The sequence below is a fragment of the Cebus imitator genome, unplaced genomic scaffold, assembly GCF_001604975.1.
Source record: "Cebus imitator isolate Cc_AM_T3 unplaced genomic scaffold, Cebus_imitator-1.0 Scaffold41, whole genome shotgun sequence".
In the NCBI taxonomy this organism is placed as follows: Eukaryota; Metazoa; Chordata; class Mammalia; order Primates; family Cebidae; genus Cebus; species Cebus imitator.
The window spans coordinates 112,014-138,130 of NW_016107356.1; the positions used below are offsets into that span (position 1 = coordinate 112,014).

The 26,117-nt window shown below is 36.8% G+C and overlaps 1 long non-coding RNA gene across 1 annotated transcript; it reads left to right on the plus strand.

The window, feature by feature from the left end:
- The first annotated feature begins 247 nt into the window (after nucleotides 1–247).
- On the plus strand, nucleotides 248–25,060 carry LOC108302454. The gene is made up of 2 exons (XR_001824347.1): nucleotides 248–345; nucleotides 23,276–25,060. It is a non-coding gene; the product is annotated as an uncharacterized LOC108302454 (long non-coding RNA).
- Nucleotides 25,061–26,117: the final 1,057 nt, after the last annotated feature.

The window sequence follows — 26,117 nt, forward strand, 5'->3', positions numbered from 1 at the left end:
TAAAAAACAATTAAAGCACTTACTTTATGTGGGGTTGCAACCCTGGCTGCTCTTCATAGTCTTCTATGAGGAAAGGCAGATTTTTAGCCCAATGGTCCTTAAAAAAAAAAAAAAAACCTTAAAGTTTGGGTAGGATGAATGTTAAAAATGTTCTAATAAAAATATCTGTTTTTCAGGGAGCTATTCACTTAAAACTGACTTTTTTCCCCTTATTCTGTATTATCCCTCAGCCTTTGCTAAGAACACTTTTTTCTTTCTCTTTCTCTGCCAGGTTCCTAGCACAATGAGAATTGTACTGATTAGTTCCATGGGCAGAAACGCAGCCATGAGATGCAGAGCAGAAAGGTCATTTTTGAATTTCTTTGAAATATTTTGTTAAATCAGTAACAGGAAAGGTCAGTTGGGCTCTGAGTGGGGTTTTTGCCTTTATTATTTTTCTGCCAGCCTCAAGACATTCCATGTTTGTAAAACTCTATTTAAATTGGCCTGACTCCAATTTCAAATACTGTATGTGTTTAACACAGCTACATAAGAGATATGAGATTATTGAGTAGTCATTAGTAAATATCAGTGTTGTTTAGTATATGATGGTAAAATTCAGTGAGGAAACAGACAGCCAGGCTATTTCCTCACTGAATTCACTAATTCCTCACTGAAAATCCAGTGAGGAAATAGACTTGAATATTTTAATGTAAATATTTTGTGAAAGCATGTGATACTAAAAAAATTGGTGAAAAAAATCTCACAAAAAAGAATACAATTTATTGATGCAAACATTAGAAAGTACCCAGTGGCCATTAAGTCCAATTTCTTCCCTGTGTTTATAAAATAATCCATCCATTGATGCTAAGTAACCCTATATTTATGTCACTTTCTCATAATCTACAAGAGCAGCAGCACTCTATTTAGTACATTAGCAGTAAATCTCCTGACTCTTTAAGAGGCCGTTCTTTGATCACATTTGTATTTACAGTAGCATGCTGCACGAAGTCTACTTTGCCTCAGGATGGTTAACCCATCTTCTTTTCCTTATATGATTTTAAAATAGTACTTGCTTAAAAATAAATTTCCACTTGTGGCCAATATGGAATGAAAGAGTCCTCAAATTTATCCTATTTCATGGAAGCAAACCAGTGAATGGGGAGAGGACAAAGATAAAGAGATAGAAAGAAATAATGAGAGAGACAGAGAAAGACAGAAAGATAAATATGCAAACCAATGGTTATCAAAATAGCGAATATCAGGCAACAAAAGGCAGTGATCTCTGAGAAATGGGAAACAAATGGAGTCTGTTCTACAATTTTTAGAGCTTAATGCCTTGAGAGAATTTGTAGGCCACAACAGAGTGAAAAAGAATCCAGGTAGAGCCCAGCAGACTTTCAGAGTTAAGTAGATGAAACTGAAAGTCCAGCTGGACCAAGGCAGGTATAGTTTGCAACCCAGAAAAGTGGAGAGGAGAAACCTATGCAAAGAGATAACTCTGAGCATCTGCAGAGCATCCTGTTGGTGTTCTTCAGTGTCCTGACTGGCTGATGCATGTATGGAAACAAATTGAGGCTGAGGAAAGAACCATCCAACAGGATTAGAGTGCAGTGCCAGCACTCACACAGGGGGGAGATAGTACCTTCTACCACCAGCCAGTTAGGAAAACCTCATAATTCATGAGGTGTTGGTTAGATAATTCATAAAGGTCTGTCTCAGTAGGAGTAAAAAATTATTCCCAGGCAAAAATGCTGCTCTGCTACAGCTTAAGAATTCTTATCAGCAAGACACAAACTGCTTTGTAAGTTACTATGTTGCATCTGAAAACTTAAGAATATTTAGAGAAGCACAAGAATATACAGCAACCAGAAAGATAAAATTCATAATATCAGGCATCCAATCAAAGATTAACATGCAACCCAAGACCCATAATCAGGAGAGAAATGGAACAATTGAAACTAACCCAGTAGTGACACCAATATTAGAATTAGGAGACAAGGGCATTAAAATAGGTATTATGGCTGTTCAGGATGTTCAGAAAGTTGAATATACATGGATAATATACCAAACCCTCAAATCAAATGTCTAGAGATTGAAACTACACATTAAGATGAAAACTGGCTGGGCATGGTGGCTCACGCCTGTAATCCCAGCATTTTGTGAGGCTGAGGAGGGTGGATCACGAGGTCAGCAGTTCAAGACCAGTGTGATCAACATGCTGAAACCCCAAATCTACTACAAATACAAAAATTAGCTAGGAGTGATGGTGCATGCTTGTAATCACAGCTGCTCAGGAGGCTGAGACAGAATAACTGCTTGAACCTGGGAGGCAGAGGTTGTGGGGAGGCAGAGGCTGCAGGGAGGCAGAGGTTGCAGTGAGCCAAGATCGCACCTCTGCACTCTACCCTGGATGACAGAGACTCTGTCTCAAAAAGAAAAAAAAAAGATGAAAACTACACTGAAATGGATTAACAGCAGATTGGACATTGCAGAAGAAAATATTAATAAAGAAATAGGAACTGAAACTACCCAAAGCGAAATACAGAAAGAAAAAAGAATGAAACAAAATTAGATCAGCGAGCTGTGGGACAACTTAAGGCAGCTGATATACATGTAATTGAATTCCGTGAAGAAAAGGAAAAAGCTGAGGGTACAAAACTGTTTGATGACATAATGGCCGAATAATAGAAGATTTACCAAGACAGGTGAACTTACAGGCCAGAAAACAAGCCTCTTTAAATTTAAAAGGAATCTAGTCATATGCAGTATATTCTCAAACACAAAGGAATTAAATCAGAAAGAAGTAATAGGAATGGGAGTCTTGGAAATTATGGCAGATAGGAGGCAGGACTAACTTACAGTGTGCACTCAGAGAGAGAGGAGCAGCATGTGGAGCAGCACGTGGAGACCCACAGTGTGAACTTTTGATCCAAGAACTACCACGGGAACATACCAGGAAAGCCAAGAAAATTCAAAGACCCTCTGAAGATGGTGGATTGCTGCTGCAGGTTCAGTGGGACAGCCAAGGAACTGTGAGTCAGCTTGTTTTCTCATCTAGGAGGCTTGTAGCCTTCGGTAAGTTCTCAGCCCTGCTTACCCACTGCCTGGAAATAAACTTGGTGCTGTTGGGGGATGATGGTGGAAGTGAGACTGGCCTTTAAGGCTGCAGGCTGTGTAGGAGCTGGGGGAGGCCTGTGCTGCCAGCTTTCCCCACTTCCCTGGTGACCTGTGTGACATAGCAGAGGTAGCCACAATCACCCTGGGTACATAACTCCATTGGCCTAGGACCAACCCTCCCATCTCTCACAGCAGCTACAGCAAGCAGCTGCCCAAGGAGAGTCTGAGCTCAGACATATCTAACCCCTCCCCAACCTGATACTACTTCTCTACCTGCCCTGGTAGCCAACGACAAAAGATATAATCTCTAGAGAGCTCTATGGCTCTGTCTATCTCCTGATTCTCCCTATGCCACTGAAGCTGATATGCTCTTGAAAAAACCACCTACTGGCTGGAGGCTGGTGGCCAGCCAACACAAAACTAGTGCACTTAACACAAATACCACCAAGGCCCCTCACAGAGTTCACTTCACTTCCCTGCCACCTCCACTGGAGAAGGTGCTGGTATCCATGGCCAAGAGACCTGAAGATGGATCACAGCACGATACTCTTTGCAGACACTTCCCAGTACCAGCACAGAGCCTGGTAGCTCCACTGGGTGGCTAGATCCAGAAAAGAAATAACAGTCACTGCAGCTCAGCTTTCAGGAAGCCCTATCCCTAGGGGACAGGGGGAGCACCAATCAAGGGAGCACCCCATGGGATAAAAGAATCTGAACAGCAGCCTTTGAGTTCCAGACGTTTCCTGACATGGTCTACCCGAATGAGAAGGAACCAGAAAAACAATTCTGGTAATATGACAAAACAAGGTTTTTTAACACCCCCAAAACACAACACTGGTTCACCAGCAATGGATCCAAACCAAGGTGAAATCTCTGAATTGCCAGAAAAATAATTCAGAAGGTTAATTATTAAACTAATCAAGAAGGCACTAAAGAAAGGTGAAGTCTAACTTAAAGAAATTAAAAAAAAAAAGATACAGGATATGAATGGAAAAATCTCCAGTGAAATAGCGTAAATAGAAAGCAATTACAACTTCTGGAATAGAAGGACACATTTAGAGAATTGCAAAATCCACTGGCAAGTCTCAGCAATAGAATCAAACAAATAGAAGAAAAAAGTTCAGATATCAAAGATAAGGTTTTCAAATTAACCCAGTTCAGCAAAGACAAAGAAAAAAAATTTTAAGGAGTAGGCTGGGTATGGTGGCTTATGCCTATAGTCCCAGAACTTTGGAAGGCTGAGACAGGCAGATCATGAGGTCGAGAGATTGAGACCATCCTGGCCAACAGGGTGAAATCTTGTGTCTCTACTAATAATACAAAAATTAGCTGAGCATGGTGGCACATACCTCTAGTCCCAGCTACTCAGGAGGTTGAAGCAGGAGAATCACTTAAACCCAGGAGGTGGAGGTTGCAGGAAGCTGAGATTGCACCACTGCACTCCAGCCTGGTGAGAGAGTGACTCAGTCTCAAAAACTAAATAAATAAAAATGAACAAAGCCTCCAAGAAGTTTGGAATTATGTTAAATAACCAAATCTAAGAATAATTGGTATTCCCAAGGAAGAAGAGAAATCTAAAAGTTTGGAAAATAAATTTGTGGGAATAATCAAGGAAAACTTCCCTGGCCTTGCTAGAGATCTAGACATCCAAATACAAGAAGCTCAAAGAACACCTGGGAAGTTCATCACAAAAAGATCATTGCTTCAGCACACTGTCATCAGGTTATCTAAAGTCAAGACAAAGCAAAAATTCTTGAGGGTTGTGAGGCATAGACATTTTGTAGATAACCTATAAAAGAAAACCTATCAGAATAACAGCACATTTCTCAGCAGAAACCCTGCAAGTTGGAGGGCACTGAGGTCCTATCTATCTTTAGCCTCTTTAAACAAAACAATTATCAGGCAAGAATTTTGCATCCAGTTCTAAGCTTCATAAATGAAAAGATACAGGCTTTTTTAAACAAATGCTGAGATAATTTGCCATTATGAAGGCAGCACAACAAAAACTGTGGAAAGAAGCTCAAAATCTTGAAACAAATCCTTGAAGTGTACCAAAAATCTTCTTAAAGCATAAATCTCACAGGACCTATAAAAGAATAATACAATAAAAAAGTAAACAAGGTATTTGGGCAACTAATAATGCAATGAATAGAATATTACCTCATATCTCAATACTAACATTGAATGTAAATGGCCTAAATGCTCCACTTAAAAGATACAGATAGTAGAATGGATAAGAATTCACTAACCAAATATATGCTGCTTTCAAGAGGCTTGTGTAAGCAAGGTAAAATGGTGCAAAAAGACACTCCATGCAAATGGACACTAAAAGTGAGCAGCAGTGGCTATTCTATATCAGACAAAAGAAACTTTAAAACAACAGCAGTTTTAAAAAAAGACAAAAAAGGACATTATACAATGATAAAAAGACTAGTACATCAGGAAAATATCACAACCTAAATATATACACCCCTAACACTGCACTGTCCAAATTTACAAAACAGTTACTACTAGATCTAAGAAATGAGATAGACAGCAACACAATAACAGTAGGAGACTTCGATACTTCACTGACAGCTCTAGGCAGGTCATCATGATAGAAAGTCAACAAAGAAACAATGGATTTAAATTATACCCTATAACAAATGGACCTAACAGATATATACAGAACATTCTAACCAAAAACTGCAGAATATACATGCTATTCATCAGCATTTGAAACATTATCTAAGGTTGATTATATCATAGGGCACAAAGCAAGTCTCAACACATTTTAAAAATTGAAATTTAACAACATTGAAATTATAGCAAGTACTCTTTCAGACCACAGTGGAATAAAATTAGAAATTGCCTCCAAAAGGAACCCTCAAAACCATGCAAATACAAGGAAACTGAATAACCTGAATGATCATTGGATCAACAACAAAATCAAGAAGGAGATTAAAAGATTATTTGAACTGAATGATAATAGTGACACAACCTAGTACGACCACTATGGAAAACAGTATCGTGATACTTTAAAGAAATAAAAGTAGAACCACTATTTGATCCAGCAATCCCACTATAGTGTATTTAGGAAAATAAGTCATTATGCAAAAAAAGATACTTGCACATGCATGTTTATAGCAGCACAATTTGCAGTTCCAAAAATATGGAACCAGTCCAAATGCCAATCAACAAGTGGATAAAGAAAATATGATACACACACGCACACACACACACACACACACACATGTACATATATATATATGGTAAATGAGTTGCATACCAAATATATAAAGAACACTTACTACTCAATAAAAACACAACCAATAAAAACATGGGCAAAAGATTCCAGCAGACATTTGAATAAATATGAAATGCAGATGTCAAAGAAACATGCTTTATTGAGAAATAGTAAAATAATTCTTGTTTAAGCTACTTCCATCTTATTCCTTATGTTGTTTGAGATCTTGTCTTAAGCCTTCTGACTAAATATAAATGCAGAATAAAGAATTTATTCTAACAAGTTCTCAAACACATTTCACTAGAGCTGTGATTCTTATAACAGCATAACAATCTAAGAAAATGAAACTCAAGCCTGTGGCCTTTCAATATTATTTGCTTCCAGAATGATGATTATTTATATTTGAAAGATTCTGCAGTAGAGATAAATCAACATATTCATATAATTTTCCAAAAAGATAACTGAGGTCAAAGTTATGGGACTTTGTAAACCACTGTGAGAAAAAATTATCTGGAACTGAAAAACAGGAAAAGATTACTGAGTATTCTGTCAGCACCAACCTTATGCTTTTGATTGACTTTATGATAACAGGTATTTTATAATTCCCTTGGAGCATAGGTTGATTTCTAGATTTTTCTGGTAAAGATGCAAATAATTTCAGTATCGTGGAAGAAAGAACCCCAAAATTATAGTCACTGCAACCATTTTTGTATCAAATTTAGTTATAATTTTGACAATTCTTTATTGCTCTGCCTATATTTAGCTTCAAATATGCTTTATAGATTGGTTTTACCATCTGAGTCATTAATATTAATGAGTTCAATACAATCTTTGACATATATGCATATATATTTGTATGAAAATCACTTTTTTTAACATTTTGAAAAACTGCATTTTAATAATATTTGGACTTTTTATTCATTACCCTTTCTCATTAATAGTTCTACAGTTTCTTTAAAGGGGGCACCAAGTGGGTAAGGGCATAATTGAATAAATTTTGTGCTCCAAGTTTAGTCTTGCCACCAACTGGTTATGTAACAATAAAGTAATTCAGAATCCCTCACTTATAAATGGCTGTACTAGTTAGTCTGTGTGTGAATTCTAAAGAGTAAGTTTTAAATAGTCTTCCATAGGTACAATTTGAGACTTACTTCTTACTTAAACTTTAGAATATCAGTTGGAGAGTATAAACATAACCTTTCATTGTATTTTTTTTTATTATTATACTTTAAGTTCTGGGATACATGTGCAGAATGTACAGGTTTGTTACATAGGTAGACACGTGCCATGGTGATTTGTTGCACCCATCAAACTGTCATCTACGTTAGATATTTCTCCTAATGCTATCCCTCCCGTACCCTCTGACCCCTCAGAAGGCCCCAGTGTGTGATATTCCCCTCCCTATCTCCATGTGTTCTCATTGTTCAACTCCCACTTAGGAGTGAGAACTTGCAGTATTTGGTTTCCCATGTTACTTTGCTGAGAATGATGGTTTCCAGTTTAATCCATGTCCCTGCAAGGACATGAACTCATCCCTTCTTATGGCTGTGTCTGCATAGTATTCCATGGTATATATGTGCCACATTTTCTTTACCCAGTCTATCATTGATAAGCATTTGGGTTGCTTCCAAGCCTTTGCTATTGTGAATAGTGCTACAATAAACATACATGTGCATGTGTCTTTATAGTAGAATGATTTATAATCCTTTGGGTATATACCCAGTAATGGGATTGCTGGGTCAAATGGTATTATGGTTCTTTCATTGCATTTTAAGGCTTTGCTTCCTCAGCACATACACTGATACTGAAGCAATTAAAAAGCATATTGGCATGAGCCCTACACAAATGAGTTTCATGTTTATGAATCAGTGTGTGTACATACTTTAAAGATGGGGTCCCACTATTTTGCTTAGGCTGGTCTCCAACTCCTGGGCTCAAGGGATCCTCCTGTCTCAGCCTCCCAAAGTGTTGGAATTACAGATGTGAGCAATCACACCTGGCCTAGTCCATGTTTTTATGCTTCCTTTTCCACAAAGCTTACTACTGAGCACTAAACTCTGACCTTTCTCTGTCTTGCCCAAATTCCTATTAAGGGGCCTGGGGAGTTACACTTTACAAACTGTTAAGTCTCATCAGAGAGGTTTTATTTAACCCTATATAATGTGACTTATTTTCCAACCTGATTCTGGCAAAACATCACTAGACAAAGAAGGAAATCAAGATATTCTATCCCAAAATATGTCTCTTTGCTGTATTTTGAAGTGGCCCTGCAAAGCTGTCTTTTTTGAGGGCAAATTGATATCTGTAAAGAATATCTGTAAAGAATATATTTTCTTTCCAGGCCCTCCCAATCCTGAAGAAATTAACTGATCTGAAAGTCTAGCACCTGTTAAAGGTCTAAATAGGAAACACTTGCCAGATATTTTTTCTAAACCCTCTGCCCTGACTACCTTCTTAAGATGTCCTGCCCTTCCAGGCCAAACCAATGTAAACTTTATATGTATCGATTTATGTATTTGCCTGTCACTTCTGTCTCCTTAAAACATATAAAATCAAGCTGTAGCAAAACTACTTTGGGCAAATGATCTCAGAACCTCTTGAGACTATGCCTCAGGCCACATTCACTCATATTTGGCAGAGAATAAATCTCCTCAAATATTTTACAGACTTTGGCTCTTGTCTCTGACACCCTGATTTCCCCAGCTTGAAGCAGTATCTTCCTCCTTTAAAATCACTTTATCTCTTTACATGTTACATGATTTCGTATTTGCAAAGAATGAGTAGCATGTAACTGAAAATTGTAACTGTTTCATTCTTTATGTAAGTTTGTATCATTGAATACTGTATACATTGACCTATTTTTATGTAGTTATGTACATTTATATGTAGAGCATTATAATATTATGATTTGTCTCACATAACAGGAAAACAACTTTCCATGCCTACACTCATGTTTTTAAAAGATTTTCTAGAAGTTAATTTTAGGAATTAGCTATAATTTATTTAACTGACCATCTACTAATGAGCAGTCAGGTTGTTTTTAGTTTCTTGCTACTTTAAACAGTGATGAACTGAATAGCTTTAGAACTTTGCATATGCTCAAAGTATTCTGTAGAATAATTTCCCAGAAGTCAAATTGCTGAGTCAATTTGAGAAGTTGATAGCTTTCTTTGTTTCTGGTGCATCAATAATAGGGCTTGGCTGGCCCAGCCCTGGATTTATCTTACTTCTCCATTCATTGAACAGAATATGTAAATTCCCTGAGCTCAGCTTTCACATTCTGAGGAGAGGAGATCTGAGCATGGATCAAGTGTTTACTCCTGTCCACTCAACTATAAAAAGGAAGCAGTAAGACTAAGCAGTTCTACCATGGCTACATTTCTCAGAGAGGGGGAGCTATATACTTGTCTTTCTATATAAATTCATATACAGTCTAGGAAATATAAACCAATGTCAACAGTGGCTGTCTTTCTGGGACATAATATATATAAGTTACTCTCATGCTCATTATAAAAATATTTGTATTTGTATTAAAAAAAAAAACTAAAATAAATAAAATTTGAGGGGCCTCCCTTGTTATACAAGACAAAATCTGAACTCCATGGATGTCATAAAATGCCCATCACAATCCGGCTCCAACCTTTGTGGCCAGACTCCTCTGTGTCATCTTTTCCAATAAATTACATTCCTCACCCACACAGGAAACCACAGAAACCTTGTGGTTTCCTGAGCATATAAGGGACTTTCATACCTCTATAACTTTGATTATGTTGTTCTCTTGATCTAAAAACATTTCTCATCATCCTTCACTTCAAAAAAATCAAATCAAATCAACATGAAAATCAAAGCCAAACTAAAATCCAGTCTTCTTTGTGAAGCTATTTTCTATTTCCAACTTAAAAAATCTAGCACAGCCTGAAGGTTAATTGCATATTTCTTTTTAACTATACAGCTTCAAGAGTAAGGAATGCTGTATTCCTTCATGTTCTCTAGTATTAAAATAACATATAATAATAACAGCAATAATAATGAATGAACGAGTGAATTGTGAGAGATAGGAAAGTTCTTCTTCAAAGTTTATATATTAGACTACATTATGAGGAGTTACAATGCCTTGTTCTATGGCCATTATCCATTATTAGCATAAACATATACCCATGTATATATATTCTCTAAATCAGCTACGTCTTAAATCAGCTACCTTGACTCGCTCCAGCATATCTGAACAGAACTGGGCAAGCTCCAAACCCATGCCATTCCTTATTTGGAAACCCTCCTAACCTTCTCCTGACTAGCTTCCTCTTCTTCCTTGTCTTTTTTCCCCCTTGTCTATTCAGGAAATTTCCAAGGTTTTAGCCACTCGAGTTAAGCATAGAATGTGAGGCCCCCGTTCTGGCCAATGGAAACTGGACACAGCAGTAGGGTGATTGCATCAGGTTATGCAAGTTATAAATGTCCCTGTCTCCTTTGTTCAGGTGCACTTTCATGGCAAGACTGCCAGCAAGTTGCACCCTTCCTGCAGGAAGCAAACTAGCTTTGCTGAATGATCCATTGTCTCAGTGTGGATTTTCCTGACATTATAAACCCATTTCTAACAGAATGAAAGTAAAGCATGCCACACACTTTTTCACTAAGGATTGGCTACCAACTTAGTTTCCCATAGCAGGGGTTTCCAACCCTGGTGCCAGTCAGAGGCCTGTGAGGACTGAGGTTGTACAGCAGAAGGTGAGCAGTAGGCAAGCCAGCATTACCACCTGAACAGCATCTCCTGTCAGGTCAGCAGAGGCATTAGATTGTCATAGGAACATGAAACCATTGTGAACTGTGCATGCCAGGGATCTGGGTTGTGTGATCCTTATGAGACTCTAACACCTGATAATCTGAGGTGGAACAGTTTTATCCCAAAACCATTCCCCAGTCATCCATGGGAAAATAGTCTTCCATGGAACCAGTCCCTGGTGCCAAAAAGTTGGATACTGCCATCCTACGGCCTGTTAGTAGATTACGATTTTACCATGCATACGGTCGCAGTCACAAGCTTTCTTCTTCTTTCAGGGTTTCATCCTTGCTTCATTTTTCACAAATTTCTACCAAATCAATCTGTTCTCAAATAGTACTCTCATTGTTTCATGAAGATTCTGTTTCTCTGAGTTCTTACACCATTTCCCAATTCTCTCCATTCCAAGAGTTTCCTTTCTCTGTAGTACCTCCTTTCCCAGGCACTATCTGCCTGATTGTGTAATGTGCAGTATTCTGGACATAAAAGACCTTCACATCTCGATGCTATGAAGCTATAGGAGGAGACTCAATCAGTACTTTCCACCCATTCAATTTTCCAATAGCATAAGTCTAAGTTTGTTAAACCTTCTTCTGTGTAAGAGTGATAATCCTCAATGACCAAGAAAGATAGAGAAAGGATGTGAGATGGTCTTCTTCAAGGGAAGACATTTCAATATTTTCAAACCTGCCAGATTTACTGACATGTCTTATGTCTTTGTTTTTCCCTTTCCCAGGGGAAGAAGTAGTCCCTAACAACTATTAGAAAATTAATATGAGAGAAGGTTCAGATATACACAGTCTTTGGGAGAAGAGTAAGTGATCCTTTCAGATACTGGAAGAAAAAAATGACAAGTGAATCAAAATTGTATATGGCCACTCATTAGGCACAGAAAGATTGAGATCACACTCTTCAGGTCTTTTTATGTAACTGAATTACAGTTAGAGAATATTTAAGGTGAGTTACAAATAATATTACGGGAAAAGGTGAAGGAATAGTGAGGAATATGGAAAACACTAAGAAGCCCAGCTTTCTCAAGAAAGTACTTGGTATTTAGTAGAATGTCTATATTCATTATGTCTTTTTGTAACAACTAGCAAGACTGATATTATTTTCACTGTACAGAAAAGTGAACTGAACATGAGGGAGGGGAAGACTCCAGACCAAGGTCACACAGAGATGGAGAAGCAGAATGGCAATGCAAGCCTAGGTCCATTCCTGCTTTTTCTTTTTTCACCCTGCGTTGTCCACAGTGCCAGCGAATCTCATGCTCATGTTAACAATGCTCCTAATTTTCAGACAAGGAGAGGAGAGCCAGGGTCACAGACATAACACAGAAAGGAAGATAAGTTGTATATTTAGATTGTGTTGCTAACAATGTTGACTCAACTATTACTCAAATATTTTGCTGTAAATGAGTAATGAATCCAAACTGATTTGTGGTAGGGGAAATACTGAAGTCATATGACTAATATTTTAGAAAATAAACACAAGCATCTCTGACTATTTCCAGTGCTGACTCAATGTTTCATGTGCACAGCCACTGATGATTTCCTTGGCTTACTAGGTGGCTTACCTTAAAGTGTTACAAAGGTGATTGCCAGTGATTCTTCCTATGCACCAGTAGCTAAACAGTGACTGAATTTTGCCCTGGGCCAGGGACTGTGTTAAACACTTTGTGGGTTATCTCATGTGATGGTCACAAAAGATTTAAGAATCAGGTAATATTATTATCCCTACCTTATGTATTGTTCAAAAGAGGCTTAGTAGCTAATTAACTTGCCCGAGACTACAGATAAAATTATGCTGAAGGCATACTATTGATTCTCAAAGCCATCAGGTTAAATCATGTGCTTAGAATTTCAAACATTAGAATTATGTTATCTCACTTGGGAAAAAAAGTTATTTATAAAACAAATACATTAAGACCACCATTCTATGAACAAAATTAGAGAATAATGAAGAATAGTGAGATCAGAAAAAACTATAAGCTTAGAAGGTTGGTTTTGGTGGAATTTTTAAATTTTACACTGCAAAAGCCACCCTTTAATCTAAGAGTGGTAGAAACTCCTATTTGATATTTTCATACAAAACAGAATAGTGTATGAAAGTAATGTAACTTATAAACATTACATAAGTACTGGTCAGAAAGAGAGCACAGTCTCTCAGTGTGATTGGGCCATTTTTACCATTCCCATCAGGGGCAGTGTGTATCCATGGCAACAGGTGCTACCTCTCCAGGGTTAGAGATTTTATTCATCCAGGTTAAAAAATATATATTCTTCCTCTTGTTTAAACAAATAAACATTAGTCTTTACATTAATACAAAAAGGGTTTAAAATCTAAGGTTTGTTTTGTTTTATACATAAGAAAAATATACATTTAAATTTTTAAGATTTTTTTTACTATTAGGTGTTTTTCCTTCATATTAAAATTTACCTCTCCTTACTACAAATTTTGTTTTGTTTCATTAATTTCAGACATGCATGATTGTGTTTGTCTCTTAAAATATTAACGTAGATTCAATTTCTGACTTTTTTTTTTTCTTGGTTTCTTGAGTAGAATAAAAGCACAACCACAAAAATGCAATTTAAGTGCTACTGCCATTTAGCCTTAGGACTCACAGACCTCAAATCAGAATATTTTTTTCAATTTTAATAGTCCTGTTTTGAAAAAAATCACATTTCTCAAATATTATTTTGTTACTGAAAAATGGCATACATCATGATGCCAGTAACACACTGATTTTTCCTTTAGATGTCATCCATTTATGAGCAAATAGGGCCACATAAGGACACTAAAGCCCTAGAACAGGCTGGTTTCCTCCCCCACAACTTGTCAGAGAAAAATCTCATCTTCAGGAGAATTCTATGATATCAAGGTCCCACTTGCAACACCTCCAGAAGTTCTTGTATTGTACTAACTTCCCGGCTCATTGATCTCCACCTTTATTTTACTTTCTAAAGGTCTGGGCTAGGGAGGAGTGTTGGGGAAGACTGGAGAGAGAGAAAGGCAAAAGCATTTCCTTCTATCGATGTAATTAATTTTTCTATGCCAGGGAAAAACAGCATTTCAATTTTTTTTTTTTCTGAAAAGCTGTAACTTGTACAGTTCTCTAAAAAGTTAGCTTCCCATTTTGTATATATTTTAGTTTCTTGTCATAGAAAAATGACTTAATATCACTTTGATTATGGCTTTTTAAATAAGAATTTCAGAGGAAGGAACACAGACAGTGAGGATGGGAGGCAGGGATAGAAAAGTAGCCTAACAAAAAGAGGATAGAAACTGCGGAACCGTAATAAGCCTTTCCTGCACTCGTGCTGTGTCAAACTCATCTCAAATCAAAGAAAGAGGAAAGGTTCTACAATTTAGCAGGAGCAGGAAGTCCAGGAAAATAGAGTAGCCACAGGTCAGTTTCCCTGGTTACTTTGTAGCCACCATAGGTCTAAGACCTCAGAGAATGAGGGACTATGGGTGACTGTTGTACAGCAAGCAATTTCTGCAGCCACTTAAGGAGGCCAGCACTGAAGAGAAAATTCCCAACATGAGAAAGCCCTTCTGTTCTACCAATTATTTTTTTTCTCAGTTTGTAGTGATTCCTTTTCTATTTGACAACGGCTGTAGATGTGCTGTTTGTAAGTATGGTTGATGGGTATGAAAACTATTTGAATTAGAAAATAGTTGTATCAGCTAATGAAATACAGATCAACTAAACATCCTAGACCAAACTGGAGACTGAAACAAAATCTGTTCCCGGGAGGTGGAGGGCGTAGCAGGGCATTGGGGATGGAAATTCTTCAATACAAAGTAAAAATCTGCTGCCAAAACACAAAGGTGCCCGGTGCAGAGGGATGGGCAGGGACCCTACTTGGAGAGATGGAAGAGCATCAGAAACCCCATCCTGTGTGAGGGTTTGACAGGTGGGACTGGGAACCTGAGTTCTAGTTCACAGTTTGCATGTGTATATTTCTACCCAGTCTCTAGTAGGCACCATGACGATCAGAGCAGCACAGCCACCACGTCGCTAACTGTAAGCCCATGCCACTCATTTTATGGTATTCTGAATGCTTGGCACTTTTCAACAATCGAAGGAGGCTTTAGTAGACTTAAAGAGCTGAACACTTGACTCTGTACCAGAACCACTGCTGTCCACATTTCATGAGGAAAGAAACTAGGGGTTGGGTGCATTGGCTCACACCTGTAATCCCAGCACTTTGGGAGGCTGAGGTGGGCAGATTACTTGAGGTCAGGAGTTCAAGACTAGCCTGACCAACACAGTGAAACTCTGTCTCTACTAAAACATATTTTTAAAAATAGCCACGTTTAATGGCACACACCTGTATTCCCAGCTACTCGAGATACTGAGGCAGGAGAATTGCTTGAAACCAGGAAGCAGAAGTTTCAGCAGGGCTCCAGAGAAGTTCAGTATGACCCAAGATTGATACATTTCTATAGTACACTCTTTGCTTACACTGCAAAACTCCCAAGCAATTATTTTGGTGCTTATAAAGCTGGAAGCAGAGACACTTTGATGCTTTCTTTTCTAAAAAAAAAAAAGAAAGAAAGAAAGAAACAAAACTCCTTTTTAATTAAAAAAGCATTCTGTGAACACATTTATTCACTTTTTAATATTTGAAATGCATATGTACTCCTGATTTCTTTAGAAAGAAATAAAAAAGCTGCCTGTCCTGCAATAAACAAATTTCTTCACTGTAGCTGTTCATATAGCTAAGTGGAAACATACATAACAAAAGCTGAAAATTCATTCCTGATGCAAGATAACATTAAATGTCCAGTATAAATAAGGTAAAATATTGCATAAATAAAATCATACATGCTAACTTGAGATAATAGCCATTTTTTATATTGAATGATGCTTACAAACATATGCATTATAAATGAAATTGCAGCAGATACTAGGGCATGGGAAGATCTCATCAATAGTTAAGAAGTATTCTAACGCTAGGTAACTGTGTCCAGGTTGTTCAAAATGTGGCGACATGAAACAGTGATACAAACTGTGAAGAAAATAGATGTTGTAGAAATAAGAAAGAATAGCCAAGAAAGGCTAAAGACTTGAACTTTGTACTAAGTTATTAATTAACTATTAATTTCAGCAATAGCTTGTTAGCTCTTGAGGGTCAGAAATGAAATAATTTACTTTTTTGTGCCCCTCTCCCCTCACCTTTACCCCAAGCATAGTGACCTACATAGAAGATACACAATAAATGCTCAGTGAATAATTAAATGATTGATGTGAACTGTTTGAGATTTATCAATCTCAATCTAAAATGAAAGCCTCTATAGGACTTTCATTGTCCCCATAAATGCCCAGAGATGAAGGATGGTTATCAGGTAGAAAAGGAACCATTTAAGATACCCAGGAAGTATTTGAAGTTTTAGGACATCATCAGTATAAGAGAATGTTAAAGAATAGCGATATAAGAAAATTTGCATTTGCAAAAGGCCATGAGAACAAGCAGCTTTCATATCATCAAGTATCATTTAAACTATTCTGAACAGTACCATTTTTAGGAGAAAGATCTCAGTCAAGGTTAGAATGGAGTAAAGTGGTTAACAGCGTTTTTTATTATTTTATTATTTTATTTTTTTAAGCAAATGAGAGAAAAAGTAGAATTACAATTTTTTCATGCAGCATTTTTTTCTAAAGCTAAGAGGCAGTTTTAGTTTCTGTAGGCATTGTCATAGTCCTTTGCAAAGTCAGAGCTGCTAACTGGGCAAATTCTTGGTGGTCTCAGGGCCTTTCTCAAACGGGGGTATGAATCCTCCATCTTTAGATGGCATTAGCTTTCAGCTAAGCCTCTATTTCAGAGGGCATGGTTTTTACACTGCTGTGAGAAATAGAGAAAGAACACACACAAAGAAAATCCACGGAGGCCGTTGTGTGGCTTGTTGCTGTCCAGCGTTTTTTAATCTGCTGGAAATTTCCTTTTCTGATACTTTTCCTTTCAATAGGAGAAGGAAAAGCCAGCATTGAGGGGAGAGAACAGCGGCATTGGGGAGAGTACCCACAACTTATCTAACTTTCTGTTTCCAATTTTTGAGGTTTTTGAAGTCATTAGTGGCTGATAAGCAAGCACTATGTCCCCTATTTGTAGATTTGGGGGACCCTGAAAACCTAAAAGGGCTCAACTATCCTTTGACCTGTAGTCTCACAGAGCAGTCTATCTCTCCAATATCACACATTTTTTGCAACCATAGGGAGAGTACTGGGCTCCTATTATGTGGAAGTGACAATTGCTTTTCACTGAGTGCAGGTAGCATCAGGTGCTGAGACAGAGAAATGCCTTACTATAATTTTCACAAAGAAGCAGAAGGAAGATATGAAGAAGGAACTTCCATCTCTTGCCACCAATTCTATGACAAGTGACAGTCTGCTCCTTTGAGAATCTGGCAGTTTGGGGGTGGCTTTTGGCAGGAAGAAAGAGATAAATGAGGTAACTATTGGCCGGGCACCATGGCTCACGCCTGTAATCCCAGCACTTTGGGAGGCCAAGGCGGGTGGATCACCTGAGGTCAGGAGTTCGAGACCAGCCTCACCAACATGATGAAACCCCATCTCTACTAAAAATATAAAAATTAGTCGGGCATGATGGCAGGTGCCTATAATCCCAGCTACTCGGGAAGCTAAGGCAGGAAAATTGCTTGAATCTGGCAGGCAGAGGTTGCAGTGAGCTGAGATCAAGCTACTGCACTTCAGCCTGGGCAACAAAGTGAGACCCTGTGTCAAAAAATAAATAAATAAATAAATAAAGAGCCATGAGGGAGCGTCCACGGCCTGCACACCCACGTGGCGGAGGAGAGGTGATAAGTGTGATCCTTCCATAATACATTTGGATGTTGTCAGCTAAGTTCACCTCTGAGCTAAGGGGTTCCTCTGCATGTTGGCTGAAATTTGTCCTTGCACATCCCAAGACTCATCTGCAAAGTCTACAATTCTGAACATAGGGAGATTCAGCCTCGGTCTTTGAAATTTCCTGTGATGTGTTTCAATCTAGATGAAAAGGACATGGAAAAATCAAAGTGCTCAAGCAGTTTAAATATGTTATAGGCTACAATATTTTTCCAATTAAAATCCTCAGTTGTCATGTAGAAGGTGGTTAAGCTCTTCTTGATTGCCAATTTTACTGAAAATGATTACTATTTTATAGTATCACTGAATATTTTTTTGTTTTAGCCAAAGTATAGGAAAGAATAAATTAAACTGTATAGGTTGACTTTAAAAAAGAAATGAGGTAACTACTATAATTCCTATCTTGTAAAAATTTTCCCCCAGCCTAATGAAAATAACAATAGCAATGCCAATTACTAGTAAGTATCTTGAAACAATGAGACAAAAAATGCCTTCCTTAATCCTTAGGTTTTCTCATTCACAAAGCCAGGTTCTCAGCTCCGTATTTCTAAGGGGTTGTGAGAGTGGAGACATCCAAATAGGTGCTAGATATTATGCTGGAGAGAGCAATTGGGCAAGCTAATGTATTACTTTTATTAGTCTGGACCATGGACAGGCAGAACAGTTGTTAACTAAGTGCATATGAGACACCTAAAATACCAGCCTTGCCCACCCCCATCCCCATGTATTATGGAATTGCCAGAGGTGTTTGAACTCCAGTAACTCCATCTTGAATACCGGGTGGGTAAAATAAGACTTAGATCTATTGGGCTGTACTATCAGGAGGTTAGGCATTTGTATTAGTGAGGGTTCTCTAGAGGGTCATAACTAATGGAATATATATATATATATATATATATATATATATACACACATACATATACCATGGAATACTATGCAGCCATAAAAAATGATGAGTTCATGCCCTTTGCTTTGCAGGGACATGGATGAAGCTGGAAACCATCATTCTCAGCAAACTGACACAAGAAAAGAAAACCAAACACCATATGTTCTCACTCATAAGTGGGTGTTGAACAATGAAGACACATGGACACAGGGAGGAGAACAGCATACACTGGGGGCTGTTGAGGGTGGGGGGCTAGGGAAAGAAGTAGCAGGGGGCAGAGAGACTGGGGAGGAATAACATTAGGAGAAATACCTAATGTAGGTGATGGGGGGGATGGAGGCAGCAAACCACCCTGGCATATGTATACCTATATAACAGTCCTGCAAGATCTGTACGTGTACCCCAGAACTTAAAATATAATAATAAAAAAGTGACCTCTGAAAGTCATCCTCACTGCTCATTATATGTTAATTATAATACATCTGCATGCTAAAAAATACTCCCACCAGTGCCATGACAGTTTACAGATGCCATGCCAACATTAGGAAGTTACCCTATATGGTCTGAAAGAGGAATGACCTTCAGTTCTGGGAATTGCTCACCCCTTTCCCAGAAAACTCATGAATAATCTACCCCTTGTTTGCATAATCAAGAAATAACCATAAAAATAGCCAACTAGCAGGCCTTGGGGCTGCTCCACCTATGGTGTAGCCATGCTTTATTCCTTTACTTTCCTAACAAACTTCTTTTCACTTTACTCTATAGATTTGCCTTGAATACTTTCCTACATGAGATCCAAGAGCCATCTTTTGGGGTCTGGATTGCAACCCTTTTCCAGTAACAGAATCATAATGTGCATTTAACAAACATAATTTTTATGTGGAAAAAAACTAAGTTTTGATAAGAATTTACTGTAAAGTTTGGAATAATCTGTATTTTTTAACTGTATGTTAAGACCTACAGAGTAAATTTATGCTATTAAATGATCTACCTATACACACACAATTAAATTTCTTTAAAAGACTCTTGAGTGTGTAAATCAATAATAATAACATATTATTGGGTTTAAGATATAAGTAGAAGTAAAATATCCAAGAACATACAGGTAGGTAGAGGGTAAACAGAATTACACTATTGTGAAGTTAATTACCTTGCTCAATTATTGTTATTTACAGATAGGCCATATGGATACATATAGTAATCTCTAAATCAACCACCAAAATAACACAAAGCATTACATCAGAAATTAAATTGAGTAAATAAAAGAAAACAGGAAAGGAAAAACAGAGAAAAAAACCAGAGGCTCAAATTCAGATATATAGTCATATTAAATGTTAATGGTGACACACTCCAATAGAGAAACAGAGTGCTCAGACTGTATATAAAAAGCAACATTCAACTATACACTTAAAAAAAAAAACACTTTAAAAGGTCATAGACAGATTGAAAATAAAAGGGTGGAAAAGATACACCACATAAACACAACGCATAAGAAATTAGTGTGGCTAAATTAGTATCAAAGTAGAAAGTGAAGCTTGCCTGTAGTCACAGCTACCCGGGAGGCTACGGTGGGAGGATAACCTAAGCCTGGGAGGTCGAGGCTGCAGTGAGCCAGGATCACATCACTTCATTCCAGCCTGGGTGATGGAATGAGACCCTATCTCAAAACAAACAAACAAAACAAAGATTAGGGGAATTATGTATTCACACAATTGAATATTATGTAACCAGCAAAAACCATGGTTTGGAGAATTATTATTGATAAGAAAATATGCCGATGAAAAAAATAGCACACAGAGTTATAAAATTTTAATATATAAACCTATGGGTAACAGATATGTCACAAGCTTATCCAGCATGCACATTTGAATATTGGTAAGGTGTGGATATTTTCAATACATCAGAGTTTAATAAAAAAGGACCAATGATAAAGAAATTTTATTAACAATCATTGGAAATTATCTTCCAACATTTCTGCAATTGAAATTGTTTGTTTTAATTATCAGTAAAACAGTGACATTTTCTTTCTACATAAATTAAACTTTCACAATATAAAAAAGTCTATCACACCAAAATGTTGCTCAGCTTTTTAAAAATTAACATTTCTTAGTTTACAATTCTATATACAAAAGCATTGTTTTCTAGTAAACTCCCATACATTGTCTGTAAGATTCAGACATGCCTTTTAGAATATGAATCCTCCACTCATATCTCAGCAAGATAATTGATAGTATATAATGAGTTTTGAAATGAACTTCTGGGTTGATATAAAATGACAGCCATTTAAGGCTCCATTTGAGTTTTCATTACTTAGGTCCAATTTAAAATGTGATCAAATGAGACCTTGTAGTTCCAGCCTGGCTGAGTTGCAGCTGACTATGGTCCACTTAAATAAAGCTTTTATCAAATGTCAGAGCCATTGTGCATATTAATTAAAATATGAGTGGCTTATTTGAAGACAATGTCAGGATTGTCTCCAGGAAGTATAATACATTAATCTTTAAGATCAGAGTGTACGCCATTCTAACAATAACATCAAGGAGGAAACCAGGCAAGGTGGCTCACCTCTGTAGTCCCAGCACTTTGGGAGGCTGAGGTGGGCAGATCACAAGGTCAGAAAATCAAGACCATCTTGGCCAACATGGTGAAACCCCATCTCTACTAAAAATACAAAAAAATAACTGGGCGTGGTGATGCATACCTGTAGTTGCAGCTACTCAGGAGGCTGAGGCAGGAGAATCACTTGAACCTGGGAGTCAGAGGTTGCAGTGAGCTGAGATTGTGCCACTGTACTCCAGCCTGGTGACAGAGGGAGATTCTCTCAAAAAACAAAAAACAAAACAAATTAAGAAGGATCATTTGTTTGTCTAGCTGCTTCATTGTACTGCTGGCTGGAATAGACACTTCTAATATAATGCTCAGCTTAAGGTCAGAAGAATAATGTTAATCTTGGTAGAGCTTACCAACTCTTATTTACTATGTTAAGAAGCAGGTGCTAAAGAAAGTAACTTGTAAAGGAAACAGGAAAGGGCTAAAGAGATGCTAATTAACATAATTCTTGTCCTATGATGTTATTTCTACTATTCCATTAAGGAAACAAGCTGTTGAAAAGAAGTAATGGATCACTGAAGTTTTACTATTTTCTTCTAGTTGAATGAGTAAATTCTCGAATGTTGTTCAGTTGACCACTTTCAAATTTTATCCTTTATCAAATTAGTCAGTACAGTCATTTTTTCTTTCCTAATAGCTCCCAAACCCATATGTTGTTACTACTAACACTACAATGGATTTATTATCTTCAACTAACTATTGTTTTATTTCTCTATCTTGTCCCTAGCCTTTTGTGTAGCTATATGCTAATCTGTCTTACAGAGCTGAAGACACTTTCATTCATCATTTTCTTTTCAACAACTTTCATTAATTCTCTATTGTCTATAGGTTTAAGTTCAATAGAAACTATAAAGTAATGACTACACTTAACTCCACTTCCTACCACTCACCATATACCAGACTTTTCTTTTTATAGTAGTCCCCCCTTAATCATGAAAGATACTTTTCAAGACCCCAGTGGACGCTTGATACCAGGGATCATACTGAATCCGATAACAATATATGCGTACTTATGATAAAGTTTAATTTATAAATCAGGCACAGTAAGAGAGTAACAACAATAACTAATAATAAAATAAAACAATGATAACAACATGCCAGCATCACTATTCTTACACTTCGGGGACATAATTAAGTCAAATAAAGGTGACTTCAACACAAATACTACAACATTGTGATATTTGACCTGATTGCTTAGACAGCTACTAAGTGGCTAGATAAGGGGGAGCTACTGCACTAGTCCTGGACAACTTTGTGAATTCTTACACCTCGTTTCTATCTTATTTTATTAACTTTGAAGATCTAGCAGTTTTATTTTTATTTAGCCCTTAACATTCAGATTACATTTCTTGTCTTCGGTGAGGTATTCCCTACAACAGTAACCCAAATTAATTGGCTTTGATATATTTTCTCCTAATACAGATAATCTGGGGATCCTCTATCTTTATGGTAGTTATTTATTACAGTTCATAATTAGATTAAGAATGTCTTGAGGGCAGGTATGTCTTTTAACATTCTGATTAATAATAGAGGTAAACATCATGAGACAAACCAATACCTTTGTGTGGTATTATCATTTTTCTTTATTTGCTTATTTGATATAAATCTGTTAATTTGCAAAGCAGAATGATCGTTAAAAAAATGGAAGGAGGGTGTCTTTTCTCAGTCTCAGAAAGGTAGTAACCATAACCTTGATGATTAGGAGTTTAAAGCAGAGGCCAATGAAAACACACTCGTCACTAGCATGTCGATATTATACTTAATGTAAATGTGAATAGTCTTTTCTTATTTATTTTTTTCCAGATTTCTTTGTTACTTTCATTTATTAAATAAGAAGAAATACTTTGCTGAAGGGGACACAGGAAAACCCTATTTAGTGTGAAGGAAGGATTGCAAGAGAGTCTGGGAAAATCAAAGACGGGTAAATTGGAGGTAGGTCAATGTTCCCTTAGACTCCAGCTCTCTTTAGAAATGGGAACAGAAAGCTCAAATACTGACAAAGGCATAAAAATCATCATATAATATCAAATATAGCTATATGCTAAGCTTTATGAGGTCAAAGACTTTGTCCATCTACTCAGTACTGTGTACTCAATATCTAAGACCATTCCTGACACATAGGCATTCTTGATAATTTGTTGATTTAATGAGGGTTATTAATACTTTTAACCTTTGACTGTAATTTGCTTTATGATAAATTAAAATTTATTGAGATTTTAGAGCAGATGTTCTACACAGAATTTGCTTAATTGTTTTTATTTTTATAGTTGAAAACTGGCCATGGCAGACCTTTCTCTTTCCCCTCTGTCAATCACACTGATTGGTTACCAGTCACAGCAAGATGATAATGAGCTTTTAGTATCCACTGTGTGCAACTGTCATATTTTCCCTCCTTTGGCTTATGTGCTTAATTTTTCATTTATTCTTCTTTCCTGAAAAGTAAATATTCTTGCTTAGTAATCATTATAGAAAACAGAGGAGATGCGGGAGGAGAAAACAGTACGTTGTTTTCTCCTCCCCCATCTTAGGGCAAATCATCAAATTCTTAATACCACCTTAGGGCAACAGAAGGATGGCAGGTGTTAAAGAATTATGTAATTGAAAGAAAGGGAACAAAGGCATTAAAAGAAAGCCTCCATAATGAATCTTCTGGCAGGTTTCAGAGAAAGAAGCAGCTGAGTCCTCATGGCAAGAAAACATAGTGGAACCTACTGGTAAAATATGGTGACGAACGCTTTCAACATGTTCAAAAATATGGTCATTCAGAAAATATATGTTTCAAAGTGCCTGAGGATATTTAACAAGATGATACAATGGCCTGAAAGACTACATATTTATAAATTGACAATAATATTCATATTTTAAATGCTACCTCTCATTTAGGATCTAAAATTACTACATGGGGAACATAATTTCTCTATTTATGAATTTTGCTAAAACATTTTTTGGAATGACTTTAGGATTTTTTTTTAAACAAAGAGTGAAAATTTCAGGAGCTTGATATCATTCGAGTCTAATGCAATAAACTGCGTACCTTGGCACCATTATGAAAAATGTACAAAACAAAGATAGGGTTACAAATGTAAATACCAGAGTTAATAATTGTGACAAAAATATATTATGGAAACAGCATGGCTCAGTAACTAGGCAACAGATTAGAAACTCAAGTTTAATATCTAATTCTGATTTTTCCCCCTGGTTTCTGGCTTTGTTTCTTATCAGCAATCTATTTAATATGTTGACTTATATAGTCGAAGGATAAAAATGGTGCAAATAAGCCAAAATAGCAAATAACTTCCCATTCTTATTTAACTTTGTAATGTCCCAGATTTTACATTTGAATGGCTATGTAGGAGTATCACAGCACTTCACAATAAATGATGAAATCACAGTCAAGACATATAAGACGATTTGAAAAGCTATATCTTTGTACTATACTGCCCAATCTACCCTTGAACAGTGCGACCTATTTGACTTACTATGTGCCACCTATGCGGAAAATGGTGGTGTCCTTTTCTGTGTTGTCTGACTCTGGTTCCAACAATCCCAAACTGAAAAAATATATGTCATTTTCGAACAGAAAAAAAATAAAATTATCTTCAAGCTTTCTACTTACCTGTTCTAGCCAGAATGAAATGGTGACTATGCTTAAAAAAAAAATGTAGCAGATAATGTGATAATGTCATTAAAATGTTAGCAACAGAGTTTCCACAGATGAACACATGTACAACCCTGTTTTTTAAATTTCTCCATTTGGAAAATGGAAAACAGACCTAGGTAAAACAAAACAAAACAAAACAAAAAACCTCACCATGAGCTAAGGTTGTAGTTATTCATATCCTAGCAGAATGTCTCAAAATATCAATTCTTCTTCTCCATTGCCAAAACCTTTATATCTCCACAAAAACTAAAATACAGTGGTATGATATTTGTAATCAAGCTTTCTGGACATAAAAGCAGTTTTTCAGAGTTTCTGCTAATGTCACTATTTGCTGCCAGGAATTGGAGCCATTGAATCATTTGGTGGATCCAGGCATTATATTGTGAGTGTTTAACAATTTTAACTCATCATTATTAACTGACTTAATATAACCTAATATAAACTAATATTTGTTGGGTATGTGTCATGCACTGACATATAAGGTCAACAACAGTGATATTTTGGCTCTAGTTTCTAACCTCTGATAGATTATAGATGTAAGGTAGTACATTACTCTAAAGGAACAAACAGTGAGGTTGGAGAAAGTCCATTTGTTTTCTTTGTTAAATCTTATGTTTTATTAGTACATTGATTTCAATAAACATATCTGTATTGATACCAGTCACTGAGCTTAAAGCAGCTGTCAGGATAAATGATCTAGATATAGGCACTTCAATGAAGGAGTTCGCAGGAAAACACAGTCAGACATTTAAATAATATAATACAATGGATTAAATGCTATCATTGAATATTTTTAAGTATAGCAGAAACAGGGAGGAAGTAAGTAACTAGATATTAGAAATGGGATAAAGCTTCACTGGGGAGGAAGCAATCTAACTAACTCATAGAATCAGAAAAGTCAGGCCCAAATAGATAAAGTTAGTAAAGGAAAGAAAATTCTAAACAAGAGAAACAGTAAACGAGCAGAACATAATGCTGGGTTTT